The sequence below is a fragment of the Mauremys reevesii genome, linkage group 9 (assembly GCF_016161935.1).
Source record: "Mauremys reevesii isolate NIE-2019 linkage group 9, ASM1616193v1, whole genome shotgun sequence".
Taxonomy (NCBI): Eukaryota; Metazoa; Chordata; order Testudines; family Geoemydidae; genus Mauremys; species Mauremys reevesii.
In genome coordinates, this window is record NC_052631.1 from 59,405,021 (window position 1) to 59,414,024 (window position 9,004).

Here is a 9,004-nt window from a genome sequence, read left to right on the forward strand (position 1 = left end):
TAGAGAGCCTTTGCATCTCCCATAGTAACTGCTCCCTCCCACCCCCGTGTATCCTCAGGCCACACGACGAATCATAACCTTACCCTCTAGGGTAGGAAATGGAAACTCACAGCAATTGCCATGGCAACCTTTGTTTCCCTGTACACAGCAGGGAGGTCTCACTCTCCCACAGCCTTTATTTTTATCCCTCTTCGGCTGCAGGGGTGGGGAGTGTCTGCCTGGGTGGGAGGGAAGGGGAGATGCTCTGAAGCAATTTGGGTTATTCTCTAGGCGACTATTCCTAGGACAGCTCTGGGCACCAGGACAATGCGGAGATGGTGTCCCAGAACCGGTCTAGCCACAGGTATGCTTGGACTGTTCCCTCAGTGCTGGCTGCCACTGGGGCCTCCGCAGCATGCGCCAGAAATGCTGAGATAAGACAGGAAAAGGGAAGAACCCCAGAATAGCTTCAGGGAAGAAAATCCCCCCCAAATGAGGCCCACAGAGACCTACGGTCACTTTATTGTACAGCTGCCTAGAAAATGTGTAGCCACGGGCGTCGTCAGCATAAGACCATAGCAAAAGGAAGTGTGTTCATGTGTGCATGCATCATGTGCACTGCATATGAGTGTGCATGCATGTGCATTGCATGCATTGTGTGTGTGTGTGTGTGTGTGTGTGTGTGTGTGTGTAAACTAGCTGAACCCACTGAAGCAGACAAAGTCCCCAGGAACGGAGTCCAGAGGGAGAAGGGGAGAGGATGTAGCTTGGGAGCAATGGGGAGAGGTGGGAAAGGCCCCTGGAAGATGCTGCAGGAGCAGCCACCAGGAGAGGAGAACAGGGAGAGCCCAGGACAGCAACTAAAGGAGAGGGCCTGGCGACCAGGTGACCGTGGAGAAGGACGAGTCTGCTGGTTTGGCTGGAGGATGCCGGAGCCCTCAGCAGCTTTAAGGCCTGGTCCATGCCCCTTACAGTACGCAGACAGTCCCATTGCTGGCCTTGCTGCAGTGGTTTCCATGGTCCCTGTGCTGCTGGTTCTCACTCTGCCCCCTTCCCTCATGCCCTCTGGGCCCCAAGGGCCTGGCTGTGTCTCACTTGGCTCTGTCACCCCCAACCTCCCTTTGGCCCAACCTTCCTGCCAGGTGAGGACAAGAGTTAGATCATGTCACACATCATCATCATCATCACAATGTCAGACCCCAGAGGGACATGGCCTCCTTGCAGATCAAGCACAGACTCTAGCCAGGTGCTTACTAGGGCTGATCCCCTAGCACAGCAAACCATGCAGCTCCCGAGCCAGCCAGAGGGGGTGCTAGAGAGCAGTTTGCCCCTGCCAGGGAAGCGTAACCAATGAGGAAGGGACTTCTGGGCTCCCATGAAAAATGGCTTTTTCGTTGGCATGGGAACTCCTGCTGGAAATGTCTGGTTCCAATTCCGCTCCATCCCCTGCACTGAGCTCCCCACTCTGCCCAACTCAGGGAGGACAGCATGGTCCAGTGGCACACTCAGCTCTTCCCTGCAGACCCTGGCTTGGGCCGGAGGATATTTCACCACGTCCCTTTGTTGTTTTAAACCCACAGTGTAATTTGCCAGAGGAAATGAGCTCAGGCCCAGTGGAGCGGGGCAGCTGGCAGGTGGGGAACAAGGATCCCTTTCTGAGAGGCTGAAAGTGAAAATTACAAGTTTCCTGCATGTGGAAAACTGCAGCGGAGGCACAAAGTGGTGTAGAAAAACAACAGCTCCCATGACAGCTCCAGGGAGGAAGGGTGTGTGAAATTACAGCAAATCATACAGGCTCCCAAACCAGCAGCCCAGGACGCAGCACACTCACACATGGCCATCAGGCCAGCTCTCTGTCGTGTCTGTACAGCACCAAGCGCAACAGGGCCCATCCGCAGGGCTGCCTCATTAAAAGGGTTGGACAAATATTTTCCGTTAAAACTTTTTTTGGATCGAAAACTAGGGGTTTTTAAAAAGCAGAAAAAATCACGGACAATGTCTGCTTTCCTTCAAAATGTGTTGTGTTTTTTTTAAATGAAAAGCTGAAATAAGTCTGCCAAAACCTGAACATGGTTTGGGGTTTCAGAAGTGTGTGGCTACACACCTCACATGCACACATCCACATGCCAGCCAAGCCAGCCACAACATGCACCACACATAACACAGACACATGTCCACACGAGTTAGAAACAATGCATACCACACATTTTCCATTTTGCCTCAGGAAAATTCAAATAAAATATTTCATTATGGGTCCATCTAATGTTAATCGACCTCTGCCTGAGCTGTTGCAGTGCTTCATGGGAGTGGTAGCTCTGTTACCTCTGTCATGGAGTGTGGGGGGAAGACTAGGCCCGGCATCCCCAGCTTCCTGCGATTCACCATGACTCTCAGCCACCAGGAAAACAGAAGGTTTATTTAATCGACAGGAACACAGTCCAAAACAGGTCTTGCTGGTACAGACAACAGGACCCCCTTTAGTTAGGTCCATCTGGGGCCCCCAGGGAGGCCACAGCCCCGTTGGGAAGCCCAAGCCCCGTCGGGGCACCTCTCTCCATTTCCCAGCCAGCTCCAAACTGAAACTCCCTCCAGCCTCTCACTCAGCCTCCCTCCAGTTCCTCCCCCAGCCTTTGTCCTTTTTCCAGTTTCCTGGGCAGAGGTGTTACCTGGCCTCCAACCCCACTCCTGGGTTCTCAGGTTACATACTCAGGTATGCTCCCTTCCCCAATACAGGCAGTCCCAAACTCCCCTGCAACCTTCCCAGGTTAATACTCCCCACTCAGCATTCACATAACACATCAAGAACATTCCCACTTCGTCACAACCTCATGGCTATTCTCCCCTGTATGGGACAGAATCCCTGGCTGGACCACATCTCTCATGATGCAGTGATCATGACTCTCCTATGATGCACCACAGTGGTTCAACTAGGGGGAAGGGAGTGATAGGGCTCTGCAGTGCATCATGGGAGATGTAGTTCTGTGAGGGAATTCAGCCCACAGAGAAGAATGGGGGCATAAGGTACCACAACTGCAATGCCCATGAGCAGCAGCTCAGGGGCACATGTTAATATCAAACTGACCCAAATGAACCATTTCAACATTCCTGAGTTAACATTTTTTGGATATTTTTGTTGGGTGAAAAAAAATGGCTATTTCAGCTTTTCTCCCTGATTTGTGATGGAAACAAGTGTTGAAATATGGGCATTTCCAGCCCAGAGAAGGCTCCAGTTTTCAACCAGCTCTATTCAGAGGGAATTCTGTCCAAGGACACAGGCTTGTGGCTGGGTCCCCGCCATGCACCCCCTCCCTTCCTGCAATCAAGACTTGCTGCTGATGTTTTGCACATTTAGGGTATGTCCCTACTTTTGAGCTGATGAGACACACCCATGTTAGTTGGGATCAAGGTAGAGCACCAAAAACAGAAGTGCAGCTGCTGCCATGGGACTTCTGGGAAGGGCTAGCTGCTCCGAGTATAATCCAGGACCCTAAGGGGTCTCTGTGAGCTGCCCCAGCACACCTGCTGCTGCTGCCGCCAAACACAGTCCAATCCAGAGCTGGCATGTAGGGATTTGGACTCTGTGCGAGAGCATCACAGACTGATAGGGGCTCTTCTTTCCCTCCACTTTGATACTGTGCACTTGTTGGACAGAGCCCACCCTCTGAGCCTTCCAGCCTCTCCAAAGTGGCTGCAGATGTCTGCAGCTGGGCCAGAGGAGGCAGAGTGGGTTAATGAGAAGTGACCACGGTTGAGCTGAACCAAACCCTGCATCTGAGTTTAGGGGGGTTCCAAGCTGGGACATGAGGTTGGGTCTCGCTGTTGTGGCTGGATCCCATCTCCACCGGTGGCCTAGAGGGCTTTTCCATCTAGGGTGGGATTTCTCTCCCCAGCCTAGCCAGCCAGGGACACAGCAAGTGTGTGTAGAGGGCTGATAATGGTCCATGAGCCACAGAATCCAACATGGGCCTGATCCTGGGAAATCTGAAGTGCCCCTGGAAGGTGCTGAGCACTCCCTCTTCCCCCCTACCCCCCACCCGGGGAGTTCAGAGGGAGCTGAGAGCTCTTGCCACAGTGCTGTGGGTGGTTTGGTGTTTGCCCCAGGAAGGCACCTAAGCTCGTGGAGAAAGGTCAGGGCAGGTCCAGAGCAGGAAGAACCTGTGAGATTTGCTGGGAGCTGTGTTCACAGCTGAGGCAATTAGGGTAAAGCAGTGATTAGCTGCAGTCAGGTGCTGCCCTCGCTCACCTGGGGTTGTTTGTAAACTCCCCATTGATGCTGGCTTTTGAGATAAGAGTCAATAGCTGCAGAGGAGGCAGAATAATGGCTGGGTGGTTGGCACTGAGATGTGCAGCCCCTTCTACCCGCTGCATATCCCCTGTGGTTGAGTGGGACTGGGAATCCAATAAAGCCCCTCATGCTATCAGGCCCATCCAGGTGCTTTCCTGAGCCCTGTAAGCTGGGATCAGCCAGCCACCTACAGAGCTGGAGGCCAAAGGAGGTGAGGGAGGGCCACATGGGGGCCAGACACAAGCAGGTCAGACCAGGAGTGGCCCACACACACCTGGGGCCTTACCTGCATTCAAGAGCTGTAGCTCAGGGGGCATGCTCAGCCCCTCATCCCACCTGGGCCCAGGCTGGCTCCTGGATGCTGCACAGAGGTTTGGAACAGAGCAGATCGCAGCAGCAGCACTAAAACCCAGCTCTGCCTAATCTGGATCATGGGCAGGGTGGAGCCATTCTGAACAAGCTCAAACAGTTCAACTGGTCCTGCTGCTGTCACCCCACACACCTGGAACTTTTTGACCAGAAGCTCTATGAGTGGTGGCAGGGGCTGTGCAGCAGGTGCAGGGGTTAGAACCCCATGTGTGTGGCTGCAGCCGGGCTGTAGGAGTCATGGGAAATACCCCTCCCCCCTGCATGGGGCCTGGGGAACGGACCCCCTGGTTGCAGGTCTGGGAAGGAAACCCACACCCACAGTGCATTCACCAGCTGCTACACACCTCACATGCACACATCCACATGCCAGCCAAGCCAGCCACAACATGCACCACACATACCACAGACACATGTCCACACGAGTTAGAAACAATGCATACCACACACTTCACATCCACACATCCACACACCAACCAGCCACAATGTGAACCGCAGACACATCCACATACGAGTTAGACACAATGCACACCACAGACACACGTGTTAGACACAATGTGTACCACACACACTACAGACACACACATCACATTGAAATACTTGCTGATGAGCCCATGCACAGCACACACATGTACTGCATACCAGGCAGTACCCATAGAACAGGCCCCATAAAACAACCATGCCCAGCACGGACAGTCATCCAGGCACACCACAACACCCCCGCCCAGGGGCAGAGTTAGGGGCACCATGCTGTGTGTCAGTCTCGCTCAGACCAGGGCCCACTCTGGCATCTCCATGTGGATGGGTCCCGACCGGCCTCTAACTGGAGCCCTGTTGATGCTGCAGCTCTGGGTGGCCTGGCCTAGCTGGGAGAAGGGGCACTGTCTGGAGCTGCCCCCTATGGGCATGGGAACACTGTGGGGAGGGGACAAGATCTCACCTTTCCTCCTCCCCTCCCCTGGCCTTGTGGTGGCTATGACCCTTTCCTGGCTAAAGAGGGTCCCTAGAGCTCCCTCAGTCCTGGTCCCACCAGCAAATTGGAGTTGTGGGTGAGGGTCCTCACTGCCCAGGGACACAGCATGCTGCCTGCACTGCCCCCCCCATTCTGGGAGGGAGTGAGACCCCCCTCGTTCTCCCTGCACCCTAGGAGCTGAGCGCTGTCTTCTCTGAGCCAGGAGTAGTAAGAGCCCCCCCCCCCGCCATTCCTCCTGCACCCCAGGAGCTGAGCACTGTCTGCTCTGAACTCGGGATGGATATGAAACCCACCCCACAGACCCTGCTGGGCTGCTGCCTCCAGTGCATCCCCAGCAGGGCTGGTGCTTCCATTTAGGTAACCTAGGCAGTCGCCTAGGGCACCAGGATTTGGGGGGGTGGCATTTTGCCGCCCTTGGCGGCAATTCAGCGGCGCGGGGGTCCTTCTGCACTCCGGGTCTTCCGCAGCAATTCTGTGGCGGGGCCTTCACTCGCTCTGGGACCCGCTGCCGAAGTGCCCCGAAGACCGGGAGCGCGGAAGGACCCCCCCGCCGCAGAATTGCCACCAACGACCGGGAACGCGGAAGGACCCCCGCCTAGGGCGCCAAAAATCCTGGTGCTGCTCCTGATCCCCAGCCCAGCCATGGACCTGAGTGAGGATCCTAGTTCCCAGCCCGTGGGGCGGTCGGGGCGAGAATGGCCTTGCAGCTGGGCGGGGTACTCTGGACACTGGTCTCTTCCCTGGCCTATAGGTCTTGCCCACACCCTGCAGTCACGCTGCACAGGCTGACTTGAGCGTGGGCTCTCAGGCTACCTGGCAGCAAACCCCTCATGCCATGCCAGTGCTCTGGCTGCTGGCTCCGGGTAAGGCCAGGTCATGCAGCCCTGCCCAGCATCCTGTGGGCCCCTTCCTGCTGGAGACAGGTTTCCTCATTGATTCAGACTTCGTCATCCACACTCTTGTCCCTCGGTGCCCTCCAGGCAAGACACCTATCACCACAGGTGGCCCCCTTTGCTCCACAGACCTGCCCCAGGCCTCACCTCCCCAACTAAGTTCCACAACCTCCTGGGAGGGCCTCAGGGCAGCAGTTTGCCTGCTCTGCCCTGCTGATGGCTCCATGTAGGGGTGATTGATTACATACGCGCTAAGGAGGGGAACAAGGCACCATCAAACACAGCTCCCTCTCCTCACCTGGCCTCTCCAGGAGCACCCAGGGCCATAGAGCTGCTGGGGGACGGGGCTCTCCCACCAGCCTGAGGCAGGTGTGATTCCACTGGTACAGCCGGGGGTAGCTCGCGAGTCCTAGCCGAGGGTGGAGGTGGAAAGGATTCTCTTCCCCAGGCTATAATCAGACTCTAAACTCAGCAATAAAAGGTTCCATTGCAGCCATAAAGCCATGTGCAAATAACTCCCAGGGTCATGTGAGGAGCACTGCTGACTATGGCTTGTGGGCCAGCCATGGGGTGGGGGGGTGCAGAGGGGATCCCAACTAGCCCCACCTTCCAGGGAGCCCAGGGAAGGCTTCTCCACCTCTCTCTGAAGCTGCTGAACCTTCCCTCCTCTGAGAAAAGAGCGAACTCTGCCTTGGGCTGGACATACTCTGCTGAGGCTGGGCAGCATGATACAGCCACAGGTACTACAGTCTTGCCAGCCAGGGCCCTCCTTAGGCATACGCAACTGCGTAGGGCACCATGAAATTTGGGGCATCGAATTGTCCCAAATTTCATGGTGCCTAGGCAGCTGCGTGCTGCATATGCGGCAGCCCCAGCCCCAGCCCCAGCAACCAGTCCTATCCCTTGGCCGCCCCCCCACCCCCGCAAGAGGCAAGACCGTCCCTAGGGTGATGTGGGGCCCCAGGCGACATCCTCCACCCTGCCTCTTCACCTTCTCCCCTGCTCCACCCCTGGCCCGCTCCGCCCGCATTCCACCTCTTCCCCCAGCGATCCTGCACTCACCGGCAGCTGCAGGAAGCAGAGCAACCCGGAGCAGCCTGCTCTACTCCGCCAGCTCCCAGCCGCCGCTCTCCGCTTCCTGCCGCCGGTGAGTGCAGGGAAAGGATTGCCCCCGGCACTCACTGGTCGGGAAGCAGAGAGACGCGGCCCCAGCCCGCTCCGCTTCCCTTGCCCTGGCCCAGCCATATCTCTCAGGTTGGGGAAAGGACCGCCCCCAGCTCTCACCAGTGACGGGAAGCGGAGCGCCGCGGCTGGGAGCTGGTGGCAGGGCTGCCCAGAGGATTCAGGGGGCCTGGGGCAAAGCAATTTTGGGGGCCCCTTCCATAAAAAAAGTTGCAATACTATAGAATACTGTATTCTCATGGGGGCCTCTGTGGGGCCCAGGGAAAATTGCCCCACTTGCCCCCCACCCCCTCCAGGCGGCCCTGGGAAAAATAAACATTTAAAAACCTTCTGCATCTCAGCACAAACCCAGTTTTGAGAAAATTTCTTTTCAAGTCACCTTTACAAGGTATTACTGGTTCTCAGCATCAGCTAGTGCTAAAAGGCACTAAAGCTCATTAAAAGGGTTGGACAAATATTTTCCGTTAAAACTTTTTTTGGATCGAAAACTAGGGGTTTTTAAAAAGCAGAAAAAATCACGGACAATGTCTGCTTTCCTTCAAAATTTGTTGTGTTTTTTTTAATTGAAAAGCTGAAATAAGTCTGCCAAAACCTGAACATGGTTTGGGGTTTCAGAAGTGTGTGGCCAAATATTTGCTGCTTGCTGTGTTTGATTGTTTAAAGAAACAATAAAAAAATTCTGCTTAAAAATAATCCCAAACTTTTGCATTTGAGTGGAGTTAGATGGCTTGCCTCCTTGATCTTCTCCAAAAAAAAAAAAAAAAAAAGCACACACAACAACAGACAGACAAAGACTTTCCTCCTCCCAGATTTGAAAGTATCTTGTCTCCTTATCCATCCTGTTGGTCAGGTGTCAGCTAGGTTATTTGAGCTTCTTAACCCTTTACAGGTAAAAGAGGAATTAACCCTTAACTGTATGTTTATGACACACTCTAAAAGCTTATCAGATGTCATCGCTCAATCTGATGGGGGCCCTAGTAAGCCAAAGTCCTTCCAGTCCTTCTGGAAGGGTTGCCGCTTTGGTCAGAAGGACTTGTCTGCTTGCTGAATCAAAAGAAGGCCAAGTCAGTTTAAATGCAAACTTTTTATGCCAAACATCCTTTCTTAGTCCATTGGTCTCTGGAAAACCTAGTTTGAACCTGTTTATGCAACCGTCCCCAGGCATGGACCCTCTCTGGAGGTCTTTACAACCTGAGTGATTCACCTTAAATCACCATCCACTTCTTTTAGTTCCTGGAGGAGCTGTGGTATCATTCCCCCTCACTCTCCTCCACTGCCCCAAGTTGCATACAGTCCCTGGCCCACAGTGATACATAAACCATTCAT

General features: G+C 54.5%; 1 long non-coding RNA gene across 1 annotated transcript; it reads left to right on the forward strand.

The window, feature by feature from the left end:
* The first annotated feature begins 206 nt into the window (after positions 1 to 206).
* Positions 207 to 1,907, forward strand: LOC120372521. Its single transcript, XR_005585018.1, has 2 exons — positions 207 to 343; positions 1,560 to 1,907. It is a non-coding gene; the product is annotated as an uncharacterized LOC120372521 (long non-coding RNA).
* Positions 1,908 to 9,004: the final 7,097 nt, after the last annotated feature.